Here is a 13,408-nt window from a genome sequence, read left to right as displayed (position 1 = left end):
ACAAGAATGTGTTGCATCGGACTCTCGCGTTTGGTTCTCTTGAAAACTCGCCAAAACGGCAAGGACCGGCCGGTACGCCACGAACGCAAGCTACCATCGGCTTGAAAGCGCCGGCTCCCCCAATGTTTGTTGTGACAGGGAGCAGCTGCAGGCGATCGCGCTACGCAGAGGCATCGGCGGCAGCAAACAAGCGCGCGGCGTGCCGGCCGCGCGCCAGAGGTTGATGACGTCACGGGGCATCGTTCTTGGAAAGTCACGAGCGGCATGACGCCTCCAAATGTAGGCGGTCGAGAGAAAACCCCACGTGGTGCGCGAGGAATGCGGGGGCGAGCGAACCGCCGCTTTGCCCCTCACGCGGAGCGAAACTTTTCTTTGGACTGCCACTCTCACAGGACTCCCGAAACGAGCAAAGCGTACACGACACCACTGTTTCACAGAACCCGCCCCCAGCTGCAGCTATAGTTCATATCACAAGCTAGCTGCAGCGCAGTGGAGGCTACATTGTTATCAATAGTGGGCCCACTGAGGGCGCCTAATTCGCCGTGAAGGGGGTCCTGAAAGGACACTCCCTTCTCCCCTCTCGGCAAGTTCCACCGCAAGGCCCCGGCGCCTTTTGTCGCTTCCTTCGCGGTGAGTTACGCGCCCTGAGGGGGACAACAATGTAGCCTCCACAGTGCTGCAGCTAGCTTGTGATATGAACTATAGTTACCGCACTCGAAAAACAAGCTCTTGGCGAAAACAAAGTTGCACATGCAGGAAGCGAGGTGATAAACTGTGCTATGAATCCATCTGTGCCGCTGGGGAAAGCAGCCATCAAATATCCGCTGCGGTAGCAAGCCGAAACTTCTCGACGAAGAAATGCGACTGCTCCAAACGCACTTCGAAACCGCCCCACCCTACCTGAGAAACAAGCGTTTAGATGTCGCTTACTTGACATTACGGACTGCTCAGAAGCAGTTCCATAATTATTTGCCCATTTAATTTCTATTGCGAGTCACGACAGCAGTTTATCACTGCCTGGGGACTGCTGAGAGAGAGAGAGAGAGAGAGAGAGAGAGAGAGAGAGAGAGAGGAGCCACTGGGTTTAGGGGAAACGTGATGGCTCGTGCCACCAAGGCGATCTGAACGCCCGTGTCGGAGCTACCCAGCGCACCCACCCATTGCTCGTCACGGGTGACTGAAGGGAAGGGATTGGACGGACAGTGTGGCGCGCTCGCCACATGCGGAGCAATGAGGTGAGGGAAGGGTGGATGCGATGGAGCACCGCCCTGCAGGGAAGGAACGAACCTGCAGAAGTCGCCAGGTGCGCGCTTGCTCATGGCTGAGATGGGGATGCGCCGGGTGAGTACGTCATGATACGTAATCAGGCGGTCACTGGCTGATCGGGCCCCGTGGTAAGGAACTAGGCTGGCTCCCGCTCGGATTGTGAATCCTCGAGCCGCGACATGGGCCGCCTCGTTCCCCGCGAGTCAGTTCTACCTGGGAAGTTGGAGGATTCAAAACTGCTCTGGACAGGCGAATAAGGGAGACCCTAGACATCCTCACTATGAACCCAGGAACTGTGCCCTGTATGGTGCGCCGCTCGCGGCCTCAAGTCTACATCAATCCCGCCACAGATTGCGCAGGGGTGGAACAGTGGTGGAGCAGCTTTGAAGGAGTACAAGGGTAGTTTTGGAACAGCTTCCGAGCAACAAATTGCGAATTTCGGAGCAGTTTAAGTCTGCACGGGAGCAGATTTTCAGGGTCAAACATAATTTACTTGCATTTTTCAAATTTCTGGTAAACACGCACATACACAAACAAAAACTCATATGGCTCCTAGTCGGCGTTTTACATTGAAGCGACAACACTTTCGGAAAATTAGAAACATGCCCCCTAAATCAGCTGACGCGAGCATCACTATAAAACAAACGTAAAAATAGCCAAACGCTTTGGATAACGACACCTAACTCGACTTGAGGCGAATAAAAAATAAACGCTCGTGTTATTGCAACGCCAGTGACATGAGAAAGAACGAAAAAAAAAAAAAGACTAGAGATAAGTGAAATATTTTCTTTTTCCACCTAATAATAAGTTTGCCTTCATTCTACACTCAGCAAGACCCTAGACAAACCAAAACTACAGGTAAACGATGTATTGCATACCATACCTGGAAAAAAAAAAACATCAGAAAATTAAAAAAAAAGGACACGTTCATGTTCACAAAACACAGCAAGATAAAAAAATACTTTAGCGTATTACCCCCAACTCTTGACCATGCAATGCTAGCGAGAGAAAAAAAATAGTGCCCTTCCACTCTGTGAAGACGGATGACCTGCGAAGCTGGACACAGTGCAAACAAAACACGTTTGTTTGTAATTTGCGATCGAGAAATCAGCATTTAGCCAATGAAACCTTGAAGGACCTGAAATTGATTCTAGTGGGCAACATGGAGCTGTTTCTTTCCAACCTGCGTAGTAGGCATCTTACTGTCTATGTTACACACCAAACCAATCCGCTCGACCACGAAGGACGACGGAAAGTTCGCAATGGGGCGGTGGACGTACAGGGCGCGCGGCCGTCGGCTGGTTGCACGGCAAGAGAGCGAGGGGAACTTTTGCTCATGCTTTTGTAGTGTGTCCGGCGCGACAAGTGCTGGGCAAAGAAGTGCCTGCGCTGAAGCAAAGTGCGCCTACTCTGAGAAGCCTGCCCCGCTGCACTTTTCGCGACAGCCGTACCTCGAAAGGAAGCGCGCGAAAGTCCCCCTCACTCAATTTAGTCGCGCAACCAGCCGACAGCGGTAAGCGCAGCGCCCCTGCTCGGCCGCGCGCCTGCTCCGGCCACGGCCGTCGTGGTCAACAGAATTTTGAAAAAGACTGTACACGTTTAAACCTCACGCCAGCACAACGAACGTGTCATCAGTGAGGGCATGAAACCTATAACCGTCGTCCATTTTGTTTAACATCCCCCTCCCAGTCCGCCCCCAACTTAGGCCTAGTCGCCATCCATCTGTTCATAAAGTTTATTGTAGCGTAAGCTACACTGGTCGAGGTTAAAGGAGCCATGAAGAGAAAACACAAGTTTGGTTCATTCAAAAGATTGCCTCGTTAGAATCATACTGACACCCCTTTTTAACGTAAACTTCGCTCATATAAGCTACATAATTAGGAAAAAAGGGAATGGCCATGCGACCCACTAGCTCATTTCCCGCAACAGAACCTATGATGTCATTCGAGCCAGTTCTCTGATTGGCGGAGGCCAGAAGAAGCAAATGCGAGTTAGGCAGAGCTTACAAGCTTGCCGAACGAGCTATTTGCGCTTAAATTTAGGGCACATTCTTTTTAAAGCCGTAAGGATGGTGGTAAGTGTAAGTTACGAAAGCACATGTAAACGTAGAAGTACCGCTTCGTACTGCTGTTGTTGGTACTGCGCGCACTATGATTGGTTTAGCACCTGTTCACCCCGCCGGAGCAGCGACCGAAGGTAGAGTCGTATCTGGAAAAGACGGCGGATGCTGTTATCGTTCGCAGCTAATTTTTGGGAGATACGATGATGACCCTATCATGGACATGAACATCCGCTCGGCTTCTTCATTCGTCACCATGCGGAAGGCAGACACAAAACCACCGGCACGCATCTGGCAAAACTGGCGAGGAACAGCGTGCGGACAACACGAGCGCGCGAAATGCTCCGGGAAGCGAGAGCGGGAAAAGTTTGGTCACATGACCCTTGACATCACGCCCTCCCCCTCTTTTCACTGCTCCCGGAGCAGCGAGAATGTTTCATTCGCGGAACGAAAGCACACGTCCCCGTTACTCCCGTGTGCTGCTCTGGCTGCTCGCTCCACTTGCTCCTGTTCTCCCAATGGAATTCGCCATAAGCCTGACGTGGCGCCGGAGCCGCTTGATAGCCGTTTCGCGTGGCTTCTGGTGAGCCGTGCTGCGCATGCGCGAGGAGCAGTGACTGGACTGGATCGCTGAACCTTAGCTCACGCTACGTATATCCCGGCATAGCCGAGCTAAGCCACTGCTAATTTTTCTGGACGGCGCGGCGGCATCTGAACTTTGCAGGGGCAAGCGCATTCGCGGTAAGATTTCTAGAATGAGGCGCGTGTTCGACTGAACCGCAATGCTATTTTGCTTTTGGCAATAAGCGCGATGATTGCAAGACGGCTGGCGACGACGCCGGGACGCAGCGCGCTGTGGGGTGAAACTCGCGTATTACCCGCAACTAGAGGAGAGGACGAATGCGCCTGTGCAGAACGACTGGCAAGGGATTGCCTCACATTGGGGGCACATGGAGGCGGCGCTCGGGAGCAGTTTCGGCCAACCAATGCATTTTGGAGCAAGACGGCGCCGGAAAAGCAGATGGGCGCAGCACTTGCACCCCTCGTCGAAACGGGCTCCGTGTTCTTGGCTTTCTCGCCCGTGAAATACCGACTTCAATACTTCATACGAAAGTGTTACACTTGAAACGGGCACCGGAAGACAGGAAGAAACCACGAGAGCAAGGAAAAAGAAACCGGGCCGGTTCCGCAGGGTGCCTCGCTGAGAATACCCCCGCTTCCTCCACGCTGTCGTCTGCTATAGTCGAGTACAAGTTAAGAACGACAACGGAAGTTGCAACTGTGCCTCATCATCACAGCCGGATGTTACTCGGCGCGGCGCAAATAGTACGTTACTGGGAATGTTTTGAACATGGCACGAGCCATTTCCGTTATTTTTTGGACTTAATATGCTTGTAAACTACTGCAGCGACGACAAGCGAACTAAGTGCGGAAAGGCAGACGATATCACGCCTTCATAGCCATCTCTTTTCAAAACGCGCGCGCCCTTGGACACCTGGGTCCGTCGCTTAGGCGCAGTGATACCGTACATGAGCTATTGCCGCTCTTAGCTCCGCACGTGTGGATGCGCCTCCAAGCCGGAAAATCCGGACACGCGCTGTTGACGTCACATATCCGTCCGTCTGAAGGCTCTCTCGCTCTCCGCTATCGCCGCAATCTCATCCTCCGTTGGCTGCGCTTGTGTTTACACTGCGGTCGTCAAACGTCGAACAGCATCTCACTGTATCGAACTTCAGTCGCTAGAAAACACGTCCGGGCCGCTAAGCCGACACCATTGTCCAATTGCTGCTGCGTAGCTAGCGGTCCTCACGGCATGCATCGATCAGGATGTTTTCCAAGGCGCACCGATGAAATGAGATACACAACCTGGCAGGCCAGCGCTGTGAAAGAGCGACGAAGTGCGGCCGGCAAAGTTTTCCACGGAGTGGCGCCCTATGTCCAATCGGAACCGGTTGTCGAAAAGCGAAAGCTCATCGGTCACTGCCTCCTGTGTTTTAATGATACTAGTATTATTAACAAGTGCTAAAAGATGGCGCCCCATCAACACTCACCTACGACATCTGCACGACTGCGCACTCTGGTGTCGTTACGCTCGTATACTACTCAACGAAGCGCGGTCCAGGACTACATTATCATGAGCAAAGAAACAAGTCCGTCCAACGCATGGGCGTTTATCGCACGACAGTCGCACACTTTGCCAACCTCGCTTTGCGTTCCAACAGTCTCGCTAGAGCCACTAGCTTATATGGTGGCTATAAGTCTCGCCTGTCGCGTCTTGATCGCTTTCGCAAACATGGGCCATCTACAGCTCACGCTATAATAAGGTGTCTCCAACGTCACTGCGCGCGATAGCGAGTTGATTGATTGATTGTGGGGTTTAACGCGCCGACGCAACGCAGGCGATGAGGCGCGCCGTAGTGGAGGGTTCCGGATTAATTTTGACCACCTGGGGATCTTTAACGTGCGCCGAAATCTCGTACACACGGGCGTTTTCGCTTTTCGCCTCCATCGGAAAAACGGACGGGAATCGAACCCGCGACCTCGTGCTCAGCGCGATAGCGAGTTGCCTAAGGTTGCGCATACCGAGATCTGGCTTTCCATTTGCCAGCACAGCGAAACCTGACAGAGGGTTTGAAAGCGCGATACAGCTCTTTGCGTACTGCCTTGTAGAATCCTCCGTCAGTGCGAGGACAGACGAAAAGCGAAAGGCACAGACAAGCGATGAAACATTGGTCTCGCCGAATATCACTCCGTGCAGCATAGTGACCCAGACTTTACAGCGTGGCACTGTGCTACGCGTTTCGGCAGTAACCACTCGGGGACCGCCAACGCTGACCGCTGCGTGCGACGGGAGCAATCAGCGCACGATCAAAACCTCAGCCGGAGAACGATCGGGGGGGTGTCGTAAAGGAAGACGAGACGCCTTTCTGGAAGCCCGGTTCATCCGGGGCGGCCGATGCGTCATCTGCAGGCGTCACGCACGCACGGGCCGAGTAAGAAGACGCCGCTGTGACGCACGCACGCTCGATCAATACGAGCCCCAGATCGGAAGAGAAAGACGGCGTGGCAGAGGAGCACGGCCACGGGCCCTAACTCGATTGAGCTCGCACAGGCGCCGATCATACAGGGAGCGGACGGGATTACGTCCACGGCGGCCACACATCTCGCAGACATACCACATCGGGCCAAACACATATGCGGCGTAGGGCGACGCGTTTCCCCTCCCCGGAAAGCGGTCACGAGGGCGTGAAGGCGACAGGGCCGCTTGTGAAGAGGGAAAATAACGCGTGCGGAAACGAGTCTTTTCGCAACTCGTGCAGAGGAAGACTTGCATTTGCCCTGACAGATTTTAGCAGATTTTTTTTCTTCTGGCCACATCACTTGTGCAAGAGAAGGATAGGGTAGAATTCTGCACTGTTCTGTAACCGCGATGGAATTTCCTTCGTTGCACCGGTGAGGTCCGTCCACGTGCCAACTAAATGTTCTCAAGGAACTCGATGAAAGCCAGCGTTTTCTCGTCACGAGAAGACCAAAGAAGGTCTACCGCAGAAAATTGGCCTCTAACGTTTCTTGAAGCTGAACTTGAGTCTTTTTCGACACGTGGTCTATCCGAAACTGCCAGTACATTTATTTTGCGCAGACATGTCCTACTTTCAATTTAAGGTGATTTCTCTTCCAATAACAGTCCGACAAACTGTCGAATGCATGCGAGATGAGTACTGAACTAATGAAAACCACCGCACGTCCTCCACCGAATCCGAGTGCATTGCCATCGCGGCTGCTTTGACAAAACTTAAGTCGTATGAGCCGCAGGAAGTTGTAATTCTGACTGACTCAAAAGCAGCACTACAACTTTTGCAGCGTGGGATCCCCACGAAAAAGGACTGCCAGCGTTCATTACGGCTTGTGCAAGAACTTAGCAGCAAGAGTTTCAATGTGCGGTTTCAATGGATTTCACCCCATGTTGGCGTCGAGGACAATGAGACCACTGATCAGATTGCACGGAGTGCGCTGCAATTTGCACCGACAGTTAGAGTTTCCCCCAATCACTGGAACGACTTCAGGCGAACAGTGGCCGAACATTTCAAGTCTTTGGAAAATCCCTATCACCAGCCTTGCGTCACAAAGGGGCTTACAAGATCGGAGGCAACATTGCTGTACCGCATCCGAACGGGCTCAGCGAAGACCACAGCATGGCTATTCAAGGTGGGCCTCGCGCGATCGCCTCTGCGTTCGTCATTTGCAGTGATAGGAGATGTACACCACTACGTAATGTGTTGCCCAGGGCATGATGTCGAGCGGACTGCAATGCTCTCAGCGATTCGAAAGCTGGCAGCCCCACACAGCACTCTGGACCACATAGTCTTTCCAAGGGGACATTGTATGCTGCGAAGAGACGTGTCACGCCTTCTCCTGAGCTTCCTTGAGGAGACGGAGCTGGCAAACTTGTGGTAAAAGGACACTACATTTGGCTAATTAGGAGGAGCTTGGGCGGAGCAACTGCCGGCATATCCAGCCAGGCTAACGCCGCCTGATCCCACAACAACCACCACCACCACCATGTAGTACTCCGGCCTGCCGTGCTGCAGAGAAATAGCTCAAAATTGCTGCTTTCGTGGTTCGTAAACTTCTGCTCTTGGGTGTACGACTGGGAAGACTGAAGAGGATCAAATTAAATTTACGGGAATTTAACGCGCCGAAGCTACGCCTGGGCGATGAGGCGCGCCGTAGTGGAGGGCTCCGGATTAATTTTGACCACCTGGGGATCTTTAACGTGCGCCGAAATCTCGTACACACGGGCGTTTTTGCTTTTCGCCTCCATCAGAAAAGCGGCCGCCGCGGCCGGGAAGGCGCGCCGTAGTTGAGGGTTCCCAATGTAATTTTGGCCGCCTGAGGATTTTTAACGTGCGTCGAAATCTCGGCACACGAGCGTTTTCGCTTTTCGCATCCGCCAGAAAGGCAGCCATCACGGCCGTGATTGAACCCGCAATGTCCTTGGCCTCAGCAGCCCAACCCCTTAGCCACTGAGCCACCAGAAAACCCTCCAAACTGGCTCGGCTAAATGCTTTCCTCGCGACTTGGCATAGCAGTGGGAAGGATGCACCCTCCGTTGAAATGCCGTTTGCAACAGGTGATTTATGCCGGTGCCCGTTGCATTTCACCAAAAATCAGCAAAACGAGCTTTGGCACGGAAAAGATTAGATATATGTGTCAGTAGTTCAGCAATCAGGGCGGACGATGTCATCATTGCTCCTTCCAAGAGCCTCAAAATTACTGGCCGCCGATCCGCTCACCTCGCTGCAAATGTCTTTTGCCCTGACACGTCACTGCCTCTCCCCTACCTCTCACTCCCACGATAAATGCAGTGGATATTTGCTCGTGGCAATTCAATTTTTTTCGCGTTACACTGCTCGTGATTCATCTATTGGAATCTCCCGTCACTTTTGGACTTGCAATGCAGCTACAAGGCCCAGGTTCGAGGCGCGAGCCCTTGTATTTTGGGGTCAAAACACCCCTTTCAACGCGTTTCTTGTCTTCTATCGCGAAAATTACCCCCAAAATTCATTTTACAGAGTACTCCCGGTGACAGTCCTGTATCGGTGTTTTGCCTCAAATATGACAAGTGATTCCTTTTTGAAATAACAAGGCGTTGGACTGGGCTATTTGTTTGAATGGAATAAAAACCAGCGGTAACCACAAGACACAGAAGAAAATGACGGGAGAAGCTGGCTCGTGGCAATTCCTTTTTGCTGAACAATGTTGACAAGTACCAAGTATGGTGTCAATTTCAGCAGTTTGGAAAGGTTCTGCGCGTATATACTTCTCGTTCAAGAATTCCTTTTAGCTTACGGCAGGGCGGCTGAATCGAGAGACGGACAGACAGATGAACAGTGCGATTTTTAAAACAAATCCCGCCGTTCACGGGCATTCGCTTCGTGACGAGAAGCGAAGGATACAAAGACAAGCGCTGGGGAGGGCGTGGCGAAATTCGCAGCGCAACTGTGAGCTTCCCGCTGTACGTGAAAAAGCAGTACTCTGCTCGGACGCCCTTCATCCCGGTGCACGTGGAGCGCGCTTCCGAGACCCCTCTTCCGTCCTCAGAGCCACCGTTGCCCCCTTCATGCACGCGGTTCAGAAAGAAAAAACACCAAGGGGGAGTCCAGCGCTCGCCGACCGAGGGCCGCGGAACGAAGACGGCAAAGTTGCGCCAAAGCCCACTCCAGCTGCGTGGCAATAGCAGCTCCACCGAGTCGACATAAATGGAATTTGCAAAAGAGGTCCCGGCGAGGAAAAACTCCAATCCAGGGAGCCAAAATAAAGAAACCGAGAGCAGCGGCGGCGAATTTGACGGAGGCCCGAGATTCTCGTAGACGGGTCGCGCGAGGCATCGAGGCGCGAAGCCGGACGGCGGGGACACACATTCTGGAGCAGCAACGAAGCTGTAATGGGCTAACCCCGTTCCTCCATGGGCGGCGGCGGCGGCGTCACGGACGAAGCGCTGCTCGCATAACCGAAAATGCCGGCTCCTTCCTCGCCAGGCATGCCGCCAGCGCGGTCGGCACACCCAGCAGCCTGCGGCGCCATCACGATAAACGCTTTTAAACACGATACTGTTTCTCTGGCTACTCAAACGCGAAAATTTTGGTTTGTGCACATTATCTGTGCGCCCCCTCGATTCTACCACGCGGCCAAAACAATTCTTGAACCGAAAGTTATATCCAAACCAGCAATGCGGAAAAATATTTCACACTTGTCCCCATTGTTCAGGAAGAACAACACACCAAGCATATTTGAAACAAAACATCAACTGGACTAGGCAGTGTTCCCTTAATCGGAAATAGATGCGTGCTTGACTTTGCGACACAAATAAAAAATTAAAAGCCAATGCTTTGACCCAGAAATATAGAAAGCCTACACCTCGCGGCGGCATCCAACAGGTGGCGTGCAAGCAGTGGAAGGAGGTTGAGAGCAATGGATCAACGTAGGTGGGCAGCTAAGGTTTTTAGGTACGTATACTTGAAAAGCGTGGACGCGCAGTGGTTAAGGAAGACTAGAAGGCTAACGATGAAATACCGAAAGAAGAGTGGAGAATCTAAAACAGCCAAGGTAACCAAAAACGAGGCAAGGCAGATAGAAACGAACAACAGGAGAGAAAAAATGGAAGCGAAAACGTCGTTAGCGAAAACATCGTACAGGGCTGAGAAACTGGACGTCAGAAAGGAAAATTTCTACGATAATTCCCAGAGCAGTGCTTTGCTTTTTGAGGCTAGAGCAGGTTGCTTGCGAACTAACAGCTTTGTGGGGAAATATTAACAAAATGATGGGGTATGCGTGGTCTGCGGAAAAGGAACAGAAACTATGCGGCACATAGTGTTAGAATGCGAGGGTATACATCCAAATGTACATGAGCGAAATATTCGGCTTCCAGAAACCCTAGGATTTAAGGGTAGCACAGAGGAAGTTAACTTCAAGGATGTCGAGACGACGAAAAGACGGTTAGAATGCTGGTGGACGAAAAGCAGAGAGGGGAATATTGCTTCGGATAGTTGCCTGCCCTAAGCAGCGCTAGTATTAAACAAAGAGTACAAAACATGGGTATACGGGTCCCTTTTGGTAAGAGGACACGTCATCAAAGGGGAAACCAACAGCAACGATCACCAGCGGGAAAAGTGAACTGACGTGAGCAAACCTCCGCCGCGTTCACGCTGAAGGGAGGGCAGGGGGAGAGAAGAGGCGCCCTGAAGGGACACCGAGGTGAACTAGTCGAGTTCCGCTTCGATCGATCGATTGTAGGGTTTAACGCACCGACGCAACGCGGGCGGTGAGGCGCGCCGTAGTGGAGGGCTACGGATTAATTTTGACCACACGCAGAGGATATTTAACATGCGCCGAAATCTCGTACACACGGGCGTTTTTTGCTTTTTGCCTCCATCAGAAAAGCGGCCGCTGCGGCCGGGAATCGAACCCGCGACATCGTGCTCAGCAGCGCAACGCCTTAGCCACTGAGCCGCCGCGGCGAGTAGTCCAGTTCCCGCTTTTGCTTGCACTGCGTAGACTGGCTCAAATGAGCACACTTTTCATCGTTTATCCGGTTGACAAGTCGGTAATTATTTTATACAGCGGGAAAGAAGAACTACCATGCGCGGTCTGCGGCGGCCGCACCAACTAAACGCTGTGACGACGGGAGGAGGTGCACCGTCATTGGACGATGCCCACGATTAGCATTCAAACAAGTTTCGGTTCTGTAAGACAACATGCTTGACACTTCACGTAATCTGATGGGCATTCTCGATATCTCAGTAATCGTCGTACCGCGCTTCTGCCATGTTGTTGGCTGTAAAATGCCCAAGATAATTCTCCCAGCACGGCTTGTAATCATAGCAATCCCTAGCCGAGGCCTACGCAGTAGATGAACGCCCTCCGCGTCACCGCAGACGATCAAATTCCATGCGCTTTTCCCCCATATTTGGAGCTTGCCTCACTCATGCCTGTATCTTAAAAAGAGTGTTCGCACCAGGCCACGGGTCTGCTGATTCTGGTCTGTGCCCACTGGGGACAAGCAGTCGGTGCTTGTGGCAATTCAGCACGCCAACGAGAACTCGCTAGCGCGTCAGTGTCGGTCAGCGCACGCTCTGCGAACTCGTTCGTGGTGAGTGAACGTTAAGGCCCAAAAATGGTGACCTCAGAAAACATCGACCGAAAACGTAAAAATAAACTTAAAAAAAAAAAAGACTACGCTCGTGTATTCGAACTTGTGACATTCAAAATAACATACCTAGCGCCTCAGACCACTCGGCCACGGGACAGCGCTGCCGGCATTGGAAATATAAGGTATATAACGTATAACCAGTTTACACTTATTTAGCTTTAGCATTTCAAGCAGCTTAGGTGACTGTTTATACCGCTCGTGCAGTAAGCGTCCCCCAAAATTCCACAATATCTCATGTCTAGCAATTGCATTTCTTAGACGGAAAAGCGTTCGCAGATGTGTGGTCGTGCTGCTGACCGCTGTGCTTGTCCACCCAGCGCAAAAAAGTGCTTCCTGCTCCCTAGTTTTACGCTGTACGTAAAAGTTCCAGTTGATTTTTATTTCCTCAGAACCTAAATTGACTTCGATGACTCTTCTCCCGCCTTTAAGTGGCCTTAGATTTTCCTACTAGCGTACCAGTCAGCGAAGCGCGTCGCATGTGCGCTTGTGCAGCGCCGTGTGGAGCGACCTGGACTTGGAGGTAGATACAGTGTACAAGCTAACAAAGTAAAGAAAGGCTAATTCTTCCATTCACAAGCGTGTCGTGGCTCCGTTTCTACTGAGAGAACGAATTGCGACGACCCGTCGGCGGCCGGCGGACGAGCCGTGCAGCAGCGCAGTCAAGCCATCTCCTCCTGGCGTCACACGAAAACACAACAGAAAATGGGCGAGGATGCAGAGAGGAGGACAGCACTTTCGAATTGATTTTTCTACTAAATAAATTCGCGTAAACGCGCTCAGAGTGGTCGAAACATGGCTCCGGACTACAATTTGCGCTAGTAATCCTGCAACGTTTACAAATCACTTCAGTGTCCCTTTAACGTGGCACTGTCGACGTACGATGAATAAACTGTGTACAGCAGCGGCACCACGTCAGAATGGGCGCACGCGTGCCTGGCTCGCTCAGATCACTTGCTGTGCACAGTCACCGTGCCAATAGAAGGCGGGGGCAGGCTGATGCGGTGGACGTGGACTTGGCCCGAACTCTGTCGTTGAAGACTCGGGTGTCACCGAGCCGACAGTCGGCCCCGAGTCGTAAGGGCGATTGATTTGGAGGGTATTCCGCCAGCTCGCTCGATGGTTGTCGAAAAGACAGAAGGACGACGAAGGTGACTAACACGGGCGCTGTTGTACCGCGCACTGCCAAGATTTTTCGCGCACCCGTTCCGTGAAGCGCATCTGAATTTCCAGAGCGGACCTGGTTTACCCAGAACCCGCGTCTGGCTGTCTGAGGACAATCGCTGCCCGAGTTGGTCAAGAACGTGCCCATATTCTGCACAGTTCTCACTGCGGTACGCACGGTGAGGGTGCTGAGGGCTCCCCGAAGCGCCGCA

At 52.3% G+C, this 13,408-nt stretch overlaps 1 protein-coding gene across 9 annotated transcripts in view; it reads right to left on the bottom strand.

Annotated features, from left to right (window-relative positions):
* Positions 1–13,408, bottom strand: part of LOC144159693 (phosphatase and actin regulator 1) — a 116,002-nt gene that overhangs the window by 33,755 nt on the left and 68,839 nt on the right. The window lies entirely within an intron of this gene.

This window comes from Haemaphysalis longicornis, unplaced genomic scaffold, assembly GCF_048455015.1.
Source record: "Haemaphysalis longicornis isolate Haplotype H1 unplaced genomic scaffold, Haemaphysalis longicornis Haplotype H1 scaffold_10, whole genome shotgun sequence".
In the NCBI taxonomy this organism is placed as follows: domain Eukaryota; kingdom Metazoa; phylum Arthropoda; class Arachnida; order Ixodida; family Ixodidae; genus Haemaphysalis; species Haemaphysalis longicornis.
This window is presented reverse-complemented; position numbering and strand designations above follow the sequence as displayed.